The sequence below is a fragment of the Carassius carassius genome, chromosome 16 (genome assembly GCF_963082965.1).
Source record: "Carassius carassius chromosome 16, fCarCar2.1, whole genome shotgun sequence".
NCBI lineage: Eukaryota > Metazoa > Chordata > Actinopteri > Cypriniformes > Cyprinidae > Carassius > Carassius carassius.
Window position 1 is genome coordinate 9,893,644 of NC_081770.1, and position 18,663 is coordinate 9,912,306.

General features: G+C 41.5%; 1 protein-coding gene across 1 annotated transcript in view; it reads right to left on the reverse strand.

The window, feature by feature from the left end:
• LOC132160265 (carcinoembryonic antigen-related cell adhesion molecule 3-like) overlaps window positions 1–18,663 on the reverse strand; it is a 387,492-nt gene that overhangs the window by 202,458 nt on the left and 166,371 nt on the right. The gene's annotated exons all lie outside the window — the stretch shown is intronic.

The following is an 18,663-nucleotide window of genomic DNA, read 5'->3' on the forward strand; positions in this document are numbered from 1 at the left end:
CAAGAACTACAACTGAATTTAGCCACAGCCTTCAACTGAAAAAAAAAAAAAAACACTATGCCACCATAATTGTGGTCAGGGTTTGCTTTAGGCAGTGTCTTGACCCTTTTACTTATTCAAAGTAATTTGATTCAAAACAATTTCAATATTGTTTTCGCAACAAACATATAGGCGTTGCTGAATCAAACCTTGTAGTGACAGATGATCTTATGCTTTTTCTGCTTATAACTCATGTTTACTTGGACATCGTGAGATAGTCTTCTTTGGATTGTTGACTGACATTCAGCTTTTACCAGAGTTGGGACTTTCAAGTCACAAGCAAGTCTTCAAGTCATATCCCAAGTCCTCAAAGGGTTAAAGTTAATGAGATACTTAAGTGATTAAGTGATGATTGTGCATTAATGATGAACACCTGCTGTTCTTGAGAATTACAGAGGATCAGATGTTGATGTTTTATTGGTTAAAGTGATGCAACCATAATGGAGATCAGTGTTTGCTTTAGTGGGGCTCTTGACCCTTCACTGTCATGTTAGATCTCTTTATGTGGCATTGCATGAGGTGCTATAAAGCAGAGAGAAAAAATTATTCTGTATGTGATAGGTGGTCAGATTACAATCAAATTAACATTAGCTCTATTTAAGTTTGGCATATTCAACCCAGTGAAGGTACACTATGGAAAAAAAAAAATTAAGTGAATTTTAAATCTACTAAGTGCAAACAAAATTTGAATAACTATACTTTGTAGACACACACAGACATCAAGAACCAGCATATGACTCTCAACAGTGGTGACAATCAACAAAATGTTGCATGCTGGGTAAAACCTTAGTAAAAACTCATGCATGTCATGCCGTCATGCACTGCAGTATGAAAAATTGTCACCACTGTTGAGGTTCGTGTGATAAGTGTGGTTGTCTAAAAACCTGAACTGATTGTCTCCTTTTGTGTCTTTCAACATTGAAGCATTGTGATTTTTTTTTTACTTCAGTTCAGTAATAGCTGAGTGTCAGTCTACTATCCAAAGATAAACACAATTTCATGATGTTCAGTCATCATGAGTTATAAGCAGAAAAACATAAGGGCATCTGTTATTGCAAGGTTCGACTCAGCAATGCATACATGTTTGTTGCGAAAACAATATTGCAATTGTTTTGAATCAAATTGGTTTGAATTAGTAAAAGGGTCAAGACACTACTTAAAGCAAACCTTGACCACAATTATGGTGGCATAGTGTTTTTTTTTCTTTTACTTTTTTTCTTCAGTTGAAGGCTGTGGCTAAATTCAGTTGTAGTTCTTGTGTTTCTCTTTACTTCAGTGATGTTGATTGTTAACAGCAGATGTTCATCATTAATGCACAATCATCATTTAATTAGTCACTTAATTATCTCTTTAGCTTTAACCCTTTGAGGACTTGAATATGACTTGAAGACTTGCTTTTGACTTGAAAGTCCCACCTCTAAAAGACAGAGCCGTAGATCGCTGACAAGCCACGCCATATCGCGTTCATTATCGAAGGCGATTCATCTGCGATAATGAACGCGATATGGCGTGGCTTGTCAGCGATCTACGGCTCTGTCTATTAAATGCCACTCCAATTATAAGCAGGTGATGGAGATTTTAGCGGTGATCACGGAAGCAGCTTTACTGATTAGATGCGCATGATCATATCGTTCGATATATCGCCCAGCCCTACCCAATACACACCAAATGCATATAATCGTGAGGAAAATCAAGTACCATGTCGATGCCAAGTCCAGTCAGAGGAGACTGTGCTACATGATGATCTTCATCCAACATTTGCCTAAAACTAGCATCTGTTCTTAAGGTGGAGTCAATCTGTGGAAAAGTCATGCGGTTGCTTATATATACACCAGTCTGTACACATTTATCACAAGCTGAATACTTGTTTTATGTACCAAGCATAAATGACTCTTTATGCCTTTAACAAAAGCCCGGGCTGGAGCGTCACACACAACAGAACAGACTTTCAGAAAAAACTGCTTTCCTTTGAACCAAAACCCAGACTGAAGACTACTCAACTCACTCACCAGGTCCCTCAAGTACTCAGTGAGTGATTTGGGTTTGCAATCCCCTCCGAAAACACCAATCATGAATGGATATTTACCTACTTCCTTCAACAAACCTAGAATGGGCCACAGCTGCTGGTTATTACTCTTAAACAATGGAAGCCCGTCAAAGTTTAACTGTAACTGCAGGCAATGTTTGCTAGGGAGTTTCATCCACACATTTTCAAGAAGTCCCGTTATAGCATTCAATATGCCAAATTAAAAGAAGGCACCTCCTGCTACAGGTAGGATTTTGTAGTCTGTGACTGTTTTGAGGAGAGTCCTCCCATCTCTTGGCAAATTTGGGTGGTGAAGCCTTAGTATAGACAACAAGGCAGTAAGTGCAGCCATGGGGATATTAAACTGCAAAGCCCAATTGACTAAATCATCAGCCAGGTCAGGTCTAGGACAGCATTTTTTATTTCTGTTATCCACTGTGCATGTTTAAAATACATAAACGTAGCTTCATGACAACTAAATATTTTTGCTATGGTTATTAAAGAATGATCTGTAAAACTAGGCTATTATTATTATAAGCAAAACATATTTTGGACAAATCAAGACATTAACGAACTATAAGATAGGGTCAGGAATTTACGTCAATTTTAAAATAATTTTAATGTTAATTATTGCTACATTAAAATGAACCTAAGCGGAGTCATTTCCAGAAGTGGTCCAGCTCATACAGCCAGAGCCTGTTTACCAGAACGGTGAACATGAATCGGCCCAGTGCTTTACAGTCGTAACAAAAATGCATGTGCCAGAGTGAGCTGCGGCCCACCACCGGCCCGGTTAACACACGCCGATGCCGAGTCTAAGCCGCAGGCGCCGCAGGGCAGCCGCGCTCGGGCTGATTATACATGCTAGCTGGGTTGTTGCAATTATATCTCCAATTGTTTTCTTTAATGCCACAGTCAATCTAACCGGATTTATACTTTCCACTCCACCTTCATCCTTAAACTTAATAATTACTTTAAACTAGGGCTGGGTGATATATCGAACGATATGATCATGCGCATCTAATCAGTAAAGCTGCTTCCGTGATCACCGCTAAAATCACCATCACATAATTGGAGTGGCATTTAATAGACAGCAGAGGTGGGACTTTCAAGTCACAAGCAAGTCTTCAAGTCATATCCAAGTCCTCAAAGGGTTAAAGTTAAAAAGATAATTAAGTGAGTAATTAAATGATGATTGTGCATTAGTGATGAACATCTGCTGTTAACAATCAACATCAATGAAGTAAAGAGAAACACAAGAACTACAACTGAATTTAGCCACAGCCTTCAAATGAAAAAAAAAAAAAGTAAAAGAAAAAAAAAAAACACTATGCCACCATAATTGTGGTCAAGGTTTGCTTTAAGTAGTGTCTTGACCCTTTTACTAATTCAAACCAATTTGATTCAAAACAATTGCAATATTGTTTTCGCAACAAACATGTATGCATTGCTGAGTCGAACCTTGCAGTAACAGATGACCTTATGCTTTTTCTGCTTATAACTCATGATCAAAAATTTTAGGACAAACACAGTGTCTGGAAATGACATTGAAATAACATGAGTCTAAATCTAATGCATCCTGAGAGTGTTGATTTGGTCCAGAAACAGTATAAATTATGTCTAAATGAACCTTAAATGATGTTGAAATATTTCCACTGACCACTTTTGAACTAGTTTTTAACCTTGTAAGGAGGTTCTGTGAACGTCTAAATCAGACGTACAGAAGACGTCAAAAAAAGACGTCATAAAACTTTCATTCTGGCTCCTCAGTGGACGTCTTTTCAACGTCTGCAAAGACATAAAAAGACGTCCACTGGAGTAACTTTGCACAGTGGGTAAGTTCACAAATAACCTAATATAGAGTTGTTTTTGTGTTTGTCTAATTCTATTTTTTTATAAGATGGGGAAACAATTGCATAAATGTGATGCATTGTTTAATTTGGAGATGGGGTGGTGCTAGCACAGTGGATAAGACACATGTCTTTGGTGTGAGAGACCTGGGTTCGAATCCACTGTGAGACACCAATGCGTCCCTGAGCAAGACACTTAACCCCTAGTTGCTCCAGAGGTGTGTGACCTCTGACATATGTGGCAATTGTAAGTCGCTTTGGATAAAAGCTTTAGCTAAATGTATAAATGTAATTTGGTTTCGTATATAAGCATACATTAAACATGATTCAAATAAATGTTATTTAACTTTTTTAATTATCCTGATTTTGTTCTCTTAATTATTATGCAATTTATACAATAAACTTTATGGATTTTAAATAAATAAACTTTTTATTATTAATTAAGAATAATTACCATCCATCCATCCATCCATCTTCTTCCGCTTATCCAGGGCCGGGTCGCGGGGGCAGCAGTCTAAGCAGAGAACCCCAGACTTCCCTCTCCCTAGACACTTCCTCCAGCACTTCTGGGGGGACACCGAGGCGTTCCCAGGCCAGCCGGGAGACATAGTCTCTCCAGCGTGTCCTAGGTCTTCCCCGGGGTCTCCTCCCAGTGGGACGCGCCCGGAACACCTTCCCGGGAAGGCGTCCAGGAGGCATCCGGAACAGATGCCCGAGCCACCTCAGCTGACCCCTCTCGATGTGGAGGAGCAGCGGCTCTACTCTGAGCTCCTCCCGGGTGACTGAGCTTCTCACCCTATCTCTAAGGGATCGCCCAGCCACCCTGCGGAGAAAGCTCATTTCGGCCGCCTGTATCCGGGATCTTGGCACCTAAGTCAATACCACGACTTAGGTGCCCTTGAGCAAGGCATCGAACCCCCAACTGCTCCCCGGGCGCTGCAGCATAAATGGCTGCCCACTGCTCCGGGTGTGTGCTCACAGTGTGTGTGTGTGTGTGTTCACTGCTCTGTGTGTGTGCATTTCGGATGGGTTAAATGCAGAGCACAAATTCTGAGTATGGGTCACCATACTTGGCTGAATGTCACTTCACTTCACTTCACACTTCACTTCACTTGTCCTTTCGGTCATGACCCAAAGCTCATGACCATAGGTGAGAGTAGGAACGTAGATTGACCGGTAAATCGAGAGCTTCGCCTTGCGGCTCAGCTCTTTCTTCACCACGACAGACCGGTACATCGACCGCATTACTGCAGAAGCTGCACCGATCCGTCTGTCAATCTCCCGTTCCATCCTTCCCTCACTCGTGAACAAGACCCCAAGATACTTAAACTCCTCCACTTGAGGCAGGAACTCTCCACCAACCTGAAGTGGGCAAGCCACCCTTTTCCGACTGAGGACCATGGCCTCGGATTTGGAGGTGCGGATTCTCATCCCAGCCGCTTCACACTCGGCTGCAAACCGTCCCGGTGCATGCTGAAGGTCCTGGCTTGATGAAGCCAACACGACAACATCATCCGCAAAGAGCAGAGACGAAATCGTGTTGTCACCAAACCTGACCCCCTCCGGCCCCTGGCTGCGCCTAGAAATTCTGTCCATAAAAATCATGAACAGAACCGGCGACAAAGGGCAGCCCTGCCGGAGTCCAACACGCACCGGGAACAAGTCTGACTTACTGCTGGCAATACGAACCAAGCTCCTGCTCCGGTCGTACAGGCTCCTGCTCCTCCTTGAACTGCCACCTTAACGTGGTGGAGGGGTTTGAGTACCCGAATGACCCTAGGAGCTATGTTGTCCGGGGCTATATGCCCCTGGTAGGGTCTCCCAAGGCAAACAGGTCCTAAGCGACGGGTCAGACTAAGAGCGGTTCACAAACCCCTTATGAAAAGATCACATAAAAGGACCGTGACGTCGCCCGGTATGGCGCAGCCGGGGCCCCACCCTGGAGCCAGGCCCGGGGTTGGAGCTCGTATGCGAGCGCCTGGTGGCCGGGCCTCTCCCCACGGGGTCCGGCCGGGCTCAGCCCGAAGGAGCGACGTGGGGCCGCCTTCCCGTGGGCTCACCACCTACAGGAGGGACTGTAAGGGGCCGGTGCTTAGAGAATCGGGCAGCAGTCGAAGGCGGGGGCCTCGACAGCCCGATCCCTGGACACGGAAACTAGCTCTAGGGACGTGGAATGTCACCTCACTGGCGGGAAAGGAGCCCGAGATTGTGCGTGAGGTTGAGAGGTTCCGACTAGCGATAGTCGGGATCACCTCTACGCACAGCTTGGGCTCTGGAACCACACCCCTCGAGAGAGGATGGACTCTTCACCACTCTGGAGTTGCCCATGGTGAGAGGCGGCGGGCTGGTGTGGGTCTGCTTATAGCCCCCCAGCTCAGCTGCCATGTGTTGGAGTTTACCCCGGTGAACGAGAGGGTCGCTTCCCTGCGCCTTCGGGTCGGGGATAGGTCTCTCACTGTCGTTTGTGCCTACGGGCCGAACGGCAGTGCAGAGTACCCGGCCTTCTTGGAGTCTCTGGGAGGGGTGCTGGAAAGTGCTCCGACTGGGGACTCCGTCGTTTTACTGGGGGATTTCAATGCCCACGTGGGCAACGACAGTGACACCTGGAGGGGCGTGATTGGGAGGAACGGCCCCCCTGATCTGAACCCGAGTGGTGTTCAGTTATTGGACTTCTGTGCTAGTTACAGCTTGTCCATAACGAACACCATGTTCAAGCATAAGGGTGTCCATCAGTACACGTGGCACCATGACATCCTAGGCCGTAGGTCGATGATCGACTTTGTGGTCGTTTCATCCGACCTCCGGCCGTATGTCTTGGACACTCGGGTGAAGAGAGGGGCGGAGCTGTCAACTGATCACCACCTGGTGGTGAGTTGGATCCGATGGCGGGGGAGGAAGCTGGACAGACTCGGCAGACCCAAACGTACTGTGAGGGTCTGCTGGGAACGTTTGGCAGAGCCTCCTGTCAGAGAGATCTTCAACTCCCACCTCCGGCAGAGCTTTGACCGGATCCCGAGGGAGGCTGGAGATATTGAGTCCGAGTGGACCATGTTCTCCACCTCCATTGTCGAAGCGGCCGCTCGGAGCTGTGGCCGTAAGGTCTCCGGTGCCTGTCGAGGCGGCAATCCCCGAACCCGGTGGTGGACACCGGAAGTAAGGGATGCCGTCAAGCTGAAGAAGGAATCCTATTGGGCCTGGTTGGCTTGTGGGACTCCTGAGGCAGCTGATAGGTACTGGCAGGCCAAGCGGACTGCAGCCCGGGTGGTTGTGGAGGCAAAAACTCGGGCCTGGGAGGAGTTCGGTGAGGCCATGGAGAAGGACTATCGGTCGGCCTCGAAGAGATTCTGGCAAACCGTCCAGCGCCTCAGGAGAGGGAAGCAGCGCCCTACCAATGCTGTTTACAGTAGAGGTGGGGAGCTGTTGACCTCAACTGGGGATGTCGTTGGACGGTGGAAGGAATACTTCGAGGATCTCCTCAATCCCGCTGTCACGTCTTCCATTGAGGAAGCAGATGCTGAGGGCTCAGATGTGGACTCGTCCATCAACCAAGCTGAAGTCACCGAGGTAGTCAAGAAACTCCTCGGTGGCAAGGCACCGGGGGTGGATGAGATCCGCTCTGAGTACCTCAAGTCTTTGGATGTTGTGGGGCTGTCTTGGCTGACACGCCTCTGCAGCATCGCGTGGCAGTCGGGGACGGTGCCTCTGGGATGGCAGACTGGGGTGGTGGTCCCTCTTTTTAAGAAGGGGGACCGGAGGGTGTGTTCCAACTACAGGGGGATCGCACTTCTCAGCCTCCCTGGGAAAGTCTATGCCAGGGTACTGGAGAGGAGAATCCGGCCGATAGTTGAACCTCGGATTCAGGAGGAACAGTGTGGTTTTCGTCCAGGCCGTGGAACACTGGACCAGCTCTATACCCTCTACGGGGTGCTGGAGGGTTCATGGGAGTTTGCCCAACCAGTCCACATGTGCTTTGTGGATTTGGAGAAGGCATTCGACTGTGTCCCTCGCGGCGGCCTGTGGAGGGTGCTCCGGGAGTATGGGGTCCGGGGCCCTTTGCTAAGGGCTATCCGGTCCCTGTACGAATAATTACACTTTACATAAACTAATTACATAAACCTAAGGATTATGCATTTAAAATAAATAGGTTTTATTATACTAATGAAAATAAATCGTATAAAGTTTATTTGGTAGATTTGTGTTAAAATTATGAAAAAAATATAAATGGGAATTTGTTATGTAATCAAATTACATAAATCTTAAATTTTGGGTGAAATATTTCTGTGAGTGCAACCACCAACGCAGACACTTGTTGCTCAGGTGCTCTGATTAAACCTAGCCACAGCACCACCTAGTGGACAAAAACTTTACCATCCCCAAAATGGCTCCTACAACCTCTATTCAAAGTAACCTGAAAAAAATATATTACTGTTTCCAAAAATGAAGCAGCACAACTGTTTTTGAGATGCTAAAAAAAAAAAAAAAAAGTTTGTTGAGCACCAATTTTAATAATTTCTTTTGGATTGTATGACACAAAAGACGAGTAATGGCTGCTGAAAATTAAACATCATAGTAAAACAGTAATTATTTTAACGGTTATTTAAAATTGTAATGTTTCATAATAATACTGCTTTAACTGTATTTCTTATCAAATAAATGTAGTTTTGGTGAGCATAAGAGACTTGTTTCAAAAACATTTACAAATCTTACCTATCCTAAACTTATGAACAGTGTTTTTCTGCATTTACTACATGGCCAGGAATAAATCAAAGTATTTGAAATTTATGACTCTTTAATTTATTACTTCTACTTTCATCTTATAATTATTCTGCATGTGATTTTATAGTAATATTGCAGCATTCTGCAGGTAAAAAGTTTTATTTGTAAGGGCCACAAAGGCCCTACACAGGTTTATGTCCACATTTCCCTCCAAAGTGTGGGCATACTGTGGGTCCACCCTAGGTCCACATTTTCAGCTAGGACGCTACTTTGGACGAATAGAGGGCATACTTTTGGCCCACAGTATTCCCACACTCTCCCCACTGTGCCCACACCCAGCCTACACTGTCCCCACACTCTCCCCACTGTGCCCACACCCAGCCTACACTGTCCCCACACTCTCCCCACTGTGCCCACACCCAGCCTACACTGTACCCACACTCTCCCCACTGTGCCCACACCCAGCTTACACTGTCCCCACACTCTCCCCACTGTGCCCACACCCAGCCTACACTGTACCCACACTCTCCCCACTGTGCCCACACCCAGCCTACACTGTACCCACACTCTCCCCACTGTGCCCACACCCAGCCTACACTGTACCCACACTCTCCCCACTGTGCCCACACCCAGCCTACACTGTCCCCACACTCTCCCCACTGTGCCCACACCCAGCCTACACTGTCCCCACACTCTCCCCACTGTGCCCACACCCAGCCTACACTGTCCCCACACTCTCCCCACTGTGCCCACACCCAGCCTACACTGTACCCACACTCTCCCCACTGTGCCCACACCCAGCCTACACTGTCCCCGCACTCTCCCCACTGTGCCCACACCCAGCCCACCCTGTCCCCGCACTCTCCCCACTGTGCCCACACCCAGCCTACACTGTCCCCACACTCTCCCCACTGTGCCCACACCCAGCCTACACTGTCCCCACACTCTCCCCACTGTGCCCACACCCAGCCCACAATGTCCCCACACTCTTCCCACTGTGCCCACACTTTACCCACACTCTTCCCACTGTGCCCACACCGTACCCACACTCTTCCCACTGTGCCCACACCCAGCCCACACTGTGTACATACCTGTGGTCATGTTATGGGCACAAAATTGGTCCTATTGGGGGCCCACTCAGATTTGTGTGACACACTCACACACTCACTCACACTCAACCCACACTTTTGGGCTGTCCCACTCAGGCCCCACATGGGCCCCGCAGTGTGGGGCTCACACATGGCCCGCATTTCACGCCGGTATTGGGGCCCACAGTGGGCTGTCCACACGGGCAAGATTTTTAGCCCGCAGTGGGCCCACGCGGGCCCCAAAGGGCGCGCTGTGCACGTGTAGCCTACATCATGTGTTAATGTTGTGAAAAGCTGAAAACACAGCGCGTGCCTCAGTGTGTGTGTGTGTGTAGTAGAGCACATATTGAGCGCTCATTGTATATAACATAACATGACGTGTATAACAACACCTTTAAGACAGTAGTTCATATCGAGATTTGATTAAATGTACAGACTACTTTTTATTTATTCCTTCAAAAATGTCTGAATTCCGTGACGTTCTGCTTTATACAGTAAGTTCCATTTGTGACTGAATTCCGTGATTCAATCCGTGTCGCTTCGCAAACACAGACGGGGTGAATTTATGAAAGTGTGAAAGTTCTGACACAAAAAAAAAAGTTGTTACGTTTCCTCACGCTTTTTAAAGTGGGTATCGTATCACGTATTAGACTACACAACTATGCTAGCACTGTGCTTTCATTATAGCTTCATTTCTTGATAGATCCATTTTTACCTCTTTCCTCCTGTGTCTCGTCGCGACTCCTGGTTCCTGGTTACTTTTTTTTTAGTTTTCCAAACAAATCTGTTTCTTGCCACTGTGGCGTCCTCTCGTGCTGCAGCATTCACTGCAGTTTTAATCTGTTGCTGCCAACTGGGGTGGCAGCAGGGGTGGCAAGGATTTCTTTTAGGGTGGCATTATATATATTTTTTTTTTACTATTGCAAAGCCAATATTGTCGATATTCAAATATCTCTCTTTATGTTCATGGGATTTAATTCAATGTTTTGAATTTAGTTTTATTTAGATCACATAGGTACCAGACAAACACTTGAAAATGTTCAGTCTGTTAGTTTTGTGTATTGTTTTAGCAGCACATAACTTTGCATAAGCTTGTATTAAACTTGTACTTGTGCATGTGTGTGTGATGTAACAAGTTCACATCTTTTCTAATGTTGATTTGAAGGAGCCTAATCCTAACAGCATATATTTTTATAGACATTCTTGTTTCTAATTAAAAGTCACACTTAAAAGCTAAAAAAACAAAGTGTGCATTCATTACAATCCAGTTTAAAATCTCACCTGTGACTCAGATTTTACCATTTTACATGGATTAATTTAATCTCACTGAAAAAAGGTTCTGTGAGGGCATCAGTTGTGAGGTTCATAGCAGCAGGACCGGAAAAAGACGCTTCATCTTTAAACTAAATACACATCAAACAAATGGCCACTCATATGCAAAAGATGCCTGGCCCCCTCAACAGATCAAAGCATGTTTCTGAAGAAAACCAACCACAGCTGGTTTCAGTTTGACTCAAAAAATGAGCTGCTGTCACACCTCAGACCGGCGATGCAATTTGCTGAATGATCATAAAACCATTTTAAACTGTTTATTTCTTCATTAAATTCAGTTTGACTATTAATCATATGCAAAATATTCTATTTTTCAAGGCCTACATATAAAAAAGTCAAACCATTAATGTTAAATAACAAAAAGGTTTTAAATTTGTATAAAGACTTTTTGATAAAGCGTATCCCACTGTTAACGATTAAAGTTAACTTAACTGTCTGTCTGTCTGTCTGTGTGTGTGTGTGTGTGTGTGTGTGTGTGTGTGTGTGTGTGTGTGTGTGTGTGTGTGTGACTGGGAAGGTCAGGCTCTGTCGGAGGAGGATTCAAACACCAGATGAACAGTTTGAGGGTTTAGCAGCAGATAGTTTTATTAGATCAAACACTGAACTGTTAAAGAAAATGTTTCATGTGCTTGTTTTTCTCTGTTTGTGCTGGTGGCGTTTGATTGGTAAGTTATACAAATATTTTTACATCTTCCTTTTTATTTCAGAGATATAAAACATTAAATGATCTTCAAATCAAACTGAGATATTTGACTTGGTTTTAGGTCTCATTTCAGTGATACTGTTTAATGACCCAAATAAATGTATTGTTTCACTAGGCCGTTATTAACTTTACATGCCATTTCCCATATATGTTTTGCCTTTCAGGATATAAATTAAATAATTCAAATAAATTAAAGACCAAATTACTCGTATATGTCAACGTTTTATGTTGCATATCTGCTGCTGTTATTCATTTCACATTTAAATATTACAAGCTGAATACATGTTTACATTTGTAAATCTAAAGTAAACAAGTCTATTGTTTGTTTCTTCAGGTGTGTTTGGTTCTGAGACAAATGAAACACAGTCAGTGTCAGTGATGGAGGGAGATTCTGTCACTCTTCACACTGATGTTACTGAAATACATGAAGATGATGAAATAATGTGGAATGTTGTAGCAGAACACACTCTGATAGCTCAAATACATAAAGCCTCTGGAATATTCTTCACACCTGATGTTGATGGGAGATTCAGAAACAGACTGAATCTGGACAGACAGACTGGATCTCTGACCATCACAAACATCACAACTCAACACACTGGAGAATATAAACTAGAGATCATTGGAGCGCAACTTTCATCAAAAACATTCAGTGTTTCTGTCTTTGGTGAGTATAATTTGCCTCATTTTTAATATCTTCTTTTATTAAAGATATATTTTAGTTACAATTCATATTAAGCTCAATCTACAGAACAAAGTTGATTACCAAAAATAAATAAATTGACTTGTACCTCATTTTGGAGGTCACGGTGAGGCACTTGCATTTGACTTGAACAGTACTTAAACTTTGACTTAAACTTCATAAAAGCATATACATTATTTCTAAGACTTTATATTAAGACTGGATATAAAAGAGTTTTTATTTTTATTTTTTCTCACCCCCACAAGAACCAAGTCAATATATTGTTTATATCTATAGCTGTAATAATGAAACCTTAAATATTTTAAAGTGTACAGAACGGCCCTATTCACTAAACATTGCAATTTTTATATGAAGACAATGTCAATCATTTTATAGCAAAATACTAAAACCCCAAGATTGTTGCTTATGATGCTACATGCATTTGTCCATGTTTCTGTTTATACTCTTGTGTTTTCAGCTCGCCTGCCAACTCCTAACATTACCAGGGATTTTTCAAAAATATCTTCATCATCATCATCATCATCCTCATCTTCATCATCACAGCAGAATTGTTCATTGTTGTGTTCAGTGGTGAATGTGGGTCATGTGACTCTCTCCTGGTACAAAGGAAACAGTTTATTGTCCAGCATCAGTGTGTCTGATCTCAGCATCAGTCTCTCTCTACCTCTGGAGGTGGAATATCAGGAGAAAAACAGCTAAAGCTGTGTGATCAACAATCCCATCACAAACCAGACCACACATCTGGACATCAGCAAACTCTGTCAGATTCACTCAGGTACGTCTTCAGCTATATCACCAGTGATATCAGTTATTAAGTACTGATGTTAGGGTTTGTTGTAGAGCAGACAGACAGATTCACACCAATGGCTCATTTGATCAATTGCAGAACTATCAGTTAAAGAGAGAGGTCTACGGTTATTTTACATACTGATCCCTGCTGCTGCTGCTGGATCTCTGTTGATCGTAGCTGCAGTTGTGATTTGCTGTATCTACAAGAAACGTAGAAAAACAGGTCAGCAGGAAAAGCAATTAATCTGTCGAAATATATTTTAAGATACAAATGTTGAAATTATACTGAAATTGTTTAATTTTAACACGCTTGTAGTTATTAATGCAGTCCAAACCCATGAAGAAGACTCTGATTCAGCATTGTGTAAACCCAAAACACACAAAAAGGTAAGATCATTCATGCCTGTGTTGCAAGAAGTTGTTGCAGTCAGTTTTGCATTTAATGTGCATCAGACGGTCAGTGAACAGACGTGGGTGGTTTAGTGGCCCAACTGCCAGCACCTGTCTTCAAAGGATAGTCAAGCTTTTTTTCCTTTTCTATACATTTAGTCATTCAGCAGATGCTTTTATTCAAAGAGACTTAAGAGACAAATAAGGACAATGGAAGCAATCAAACTCAACAAGGCATGTAAAATATGATCTAAATGAACTAAAAAACACGTAGACTTCAGTGTTTGCTGGGAGTGAAGAGGGGCGCTTCTTTGTCCACATATAATCGTGCTCTTTTATTCTTTCCCAAAACAGTTCTCACTGACAAAACACAAACACTATAGTCCACTGCTTTTAATCACTGTAAAAAAAAAAAAAAAAAACTTATTGCAAGCACTTTTTTGAGTAAACTTAACAAACGTGGACTAAAGTCCACCCAACTTAAAATAACTTAATATCGCAAGTTGTCACAACATAAATAGTCATGTTAACCTAAAAAATATCAGAACAAAATATTTTTTGTTTACTGAACACAAGGCCTATTATCTACAAGCATACACAATTTTAAAGTGAAAAAAGTGATATTCAGCCAAGTATGGTGATATATATACTCAGAATTCAAGCTCTACATTTAACCCATCCAAAGTGCGCACACACACACACACCGTGAACACACACCGGGAGCAGTGTTCATCATTTAAACTGCAGCGCCCAGGGAGCAGTTGGGGGTTTGCTGTCTTTCTCAAGGGCACCTCAGTCGTGTTATTGTCGGCCCGAGTTACAAACCCACAACCCTTGGGTTAGGAGTCAAACTCTCTAAACACTAGGACACAAATTTATATTGTTTAAATAGTCTAAATAAATAAAAGACCATAACACAGGTCAAATAACTTGTTTTATTATTGAAAGTTTGTGTCCAAAGCACAAGGACATACCAAGTCTTGTATATTAACTTCTTTACTCAATGCATTTTACACTGAACTCAACACATGGTGCATAATGCATGTTAAATCCAGTGTTCATTATACCTTATACGTTAGCAGTCTTGTGCCAAGCACTTGCAATAAGTTGTCTTATTTTTTTAAGTTGACACAACTTTTTTTTTTTTTTTTTACAGTGTAGGAAAGATTTTAATTGGCTTGCAAAAATAAATAAATTACATTTGACTTTGAATAAATAAATGAAAAAGAACTTGGCCGCTGGAAGAACAGGGTGACTTCACATTAATCTTACCCAGCGCTTTTGAAAATGATTTGTGGATTTGGTTGTAAGCAACAATGTTACTAATGCAATTTTGTCTTAAAAGGTGTTGGTGTTGTGTATTTAATTTTGGGGGGATTTATGGAATACACCTAATTTAAATATTCTTGATTAAACCTATAGCCTACTGTAACTCCATATATAATATTCAAGCGTTTTTATGCAAACAGAGCAGCAGTGAACAGAGCCGTCAATAGTGGGTTGAAAGGTGGTGATGATTATAAGGGTCCACGGCTGAGGAGGGGGTCCCTCAACCGACTGGCTGAGGCCAGCCTAAAAAGGACCGTTGACCTTTCACTTCTGCACATCGTCACGAAAGCTTATAATTTGCACGTGTTTTTTAAGCATTTTAAGCATTCAAACACAAGACGTGGAAAAAACTCAACTGTGTACTCGCGTACTGTGTTTAGTGTGCATGTAGAGAGAGGTGTCTCAGGGACAGCAACACCGAGCTTTCCTTCATGTCCATCTGCACCTGAACGAACAAATACAGTACAAATCACAGTTTAAACATGCAAACAGAAAAAGATGAGAAGGAACCCAATTCAGCACCCACATGAGGTATTATGTGCAGGGCGCACACAGACAGAGGTTTCTCAAAGTGTCAAAATTTGCTTATTTTTGCTCTTGTACTGACAAATAGATACAATTTATGTCAAAATACCCATCTTGGACAGTATCCTCGAACAAAAAAAAACTGATATTTATGTCTTACTGAAATTAAACAGTGGAGAAAGGAATAGGATGTGTGCATTTGACATTTTATCTATAAAAATTCTTCATACTGTGGACTAGTAAAATTGACAAATAAATCTGGGACCAAACATCATTCAGACACTTTGACCTGACCATGTTTTGCTTTAGTGTTTTCTTTAATTGCTAATGCAACCTTTTCACAGACTGAACAAAATTAATCACTGCTTGGTAACTGGTCAACAAAGTATTGATAGTTGTGTAAATATCGTCATACTAACAGTTGTCTGAATTTTTGGTTGATTGTTATCCATAAGCTTTCTATCAAAGTTGTCTGACATTATCAAGATGAAAATGTTCTGACACAGTTTAACACAGTTTAAAAAAATATATATATAGCAAATAAACTGTGATCATGTGAGAAATGTTGAAGGTGTCTGAATAAATATTGGTTTGATTGTATATTTTATTTTACATTGAAGACTATGCAGTGTTAATTTACATTTAATTATTTGGTTTCTGTACCTGGACACCTACAAACTTGAAAAAAACTTGTGTAAATAGCACAAATAAATAAATAGAATGAACATAAAAATTAAACACTTTCAAACAGGGCCCACTAGTGCAACCTTCACCAGGGCCCCTCTGACCCCAGCTACGGTCTGCCAGTGAATGTGAGAAGTTGTAATGTCAACCAAAAAGACATTTCTACTGTCGCATCTGCTGACGTTCAGCAGCTTATTATACTAAATCAAATGTGCATGAAGATTATTAAAGTCAAAACATTTTATTTGCATTCATACTGTAATTCCTGTAATATATAATAAAATGTTCATAGCCAAGCAAATCTAGCTATCATTAAAACATTTACATTTGTGTTTTCTTTTTTAACTTCTAATGATTACACGTCATTTATGTGCTTAACTCTATACAGGACCAGTGTTGGGCAAGTTACTCTGAAAATGTCATAAAATTACTGATTATTCTTTTTAAAAGTAATCACGTTACTGTTCGGATTACTTTATTTCAAAAGTAATTTGTAATTAGTTACATTACTTGTTACATTACTTTTTTCCCCATGATATATATAATCCCAGCATACACGCTCCCAATAAATATTTGTTATTAAAGCATCAACATTCACAGAACACTGTTATTTTTAACTAAAGCGAGCGTCTGCTGCTCTGACTACAGCAACTTTAATGTTATCACTTGTTATGATTTTATTTAAAAACTTTTACCATTACACCAAACCCAATCCTGTATGGCCTACTAACTGAAATAACCTGCCATTTACAATCATGCAGTATAAATAAATGGGTTTGGTATTCTAAAATAAATCATACAGCATCAGTTTTATATCATTAGATTTTCAGTGGAAAAAAAACAGTTGTTGCCTCATGTTACCTGTGCTGAAGTCTGACCTCGAGCTGCAGCTGCTCTGCTCTTCATCTTCTGAGGTGAAATGTAGCTCAAACTAAAGCTTGTTGCTTTGTAGATGTGCTGCAACAAGCATGCTGCTTTTGTGTTAAATGCAACCATTTTCAAACTTTCAGAACTGAAATAATTTGTTTGATTTAACGGTGTAAAAAGTCATGTGATGAACTAGAAGACTGAAGTAATATCCTCCAACTGCTCTGTGTTAGCGTCTGTTCTGTAGTAGCAGTGTTTTTTTTTAAAAACAAAACTGCTGCTCTTCTATTGTGTCCTTTACTTGATGTTCATTTCTACTGATTTGGGAATTTAAAACTATTTTATGATATGATATAATATGATTTTATAGAAACATCAATAAGGTCTTGTTGTAAAGGTTATTCAGAGAGAAACATAACTTTGGTCTGCCATTAATTTTCTGTCACATCAGCAATGTTCCTGATTAAGTTTGTGTTTTCTTGCAGAAATCAAAGACAAATGCTGTGTATGAAAATGTCCCTAAAAAACGCTGATCAAATACTGTCTACTGGAACTGATGATAAAGCTCATACAGGACGCTGCCTTTGTATGACATCTTTTGATTTCATTTTATTTTACGCATATATAATTTTGCACGTGTGCCTCTCTTAAGTTGTTATCGTGATGTCCGAAATATTATTGCTTTAATTTGATGCCCCACAAATCGCACAGCATTCAGAAACTGTACTAAATGTTCTATCGTACGGAAATGTAGTTTCTTTATAAAAATGATTCCACCCTTCAGCGTGCCCTTTTGTCTGTCATTTATGGCTCTTAATTTATTCTTATTAGACTATTTCATTGAACATTAAGTGCATTAGTGGTTTTTACTGCACATTTTATCAAAAGTAGTTCAAGCTCATTATCTCTCTCTAGTGTCCAAAGGTGAAAATCACGTGTCCCTGCTACAGCTCTACATTGCTATAAGTCGATGCTGCTGGAACCGTTCAAGAAACAACAGACAGAACAAGACCCCTTGCCTTTTCATTGCCTTCCTGATGCCTGTTTGAACAATAACAAACTCATTTAAACCGAGATTAGCTATTTATCATGTTTCCATCTTTTTAAATAAGCTGTATACTTTTGCCATTCTGTCATGCTCATATTACTGTGGTTAACACCATTATATATAGAACCTGAAGACAGAACTCAGTCTCTAAACAAAGACTGTAATACTATAGATCGACTGATAGTCGGTTTTACTGATATGTTTGACTGATGTTTACACCTTTCTGCTTTGGTTATCAGTAGATTTTTTTTCATATTTACAGTTTGTATACCTCAGTATTACATGAAATATATCACTGTCTCTGGTTTTACATGCATTTAGAAGATATCATTTTAGGTTTCAGGTCACTATGGTTCCATTTCAATTCAGTCACTGATCTGGGAATCTACTAAAACCATTATAAGACTTTTTTAGCTATAACATTAAAACAGTAAAAGTCATTGGAATGAAAAGGTTAAAGGCCACTAAGGTTTTTCGCACAGTGGATGGATTTTTCACACCATCCAAACTTATAATTGATGGGCAGTTTTGATCTAATGGTTAAAGAGTCAGGCTTGTAACCTGAAGGTGGTGG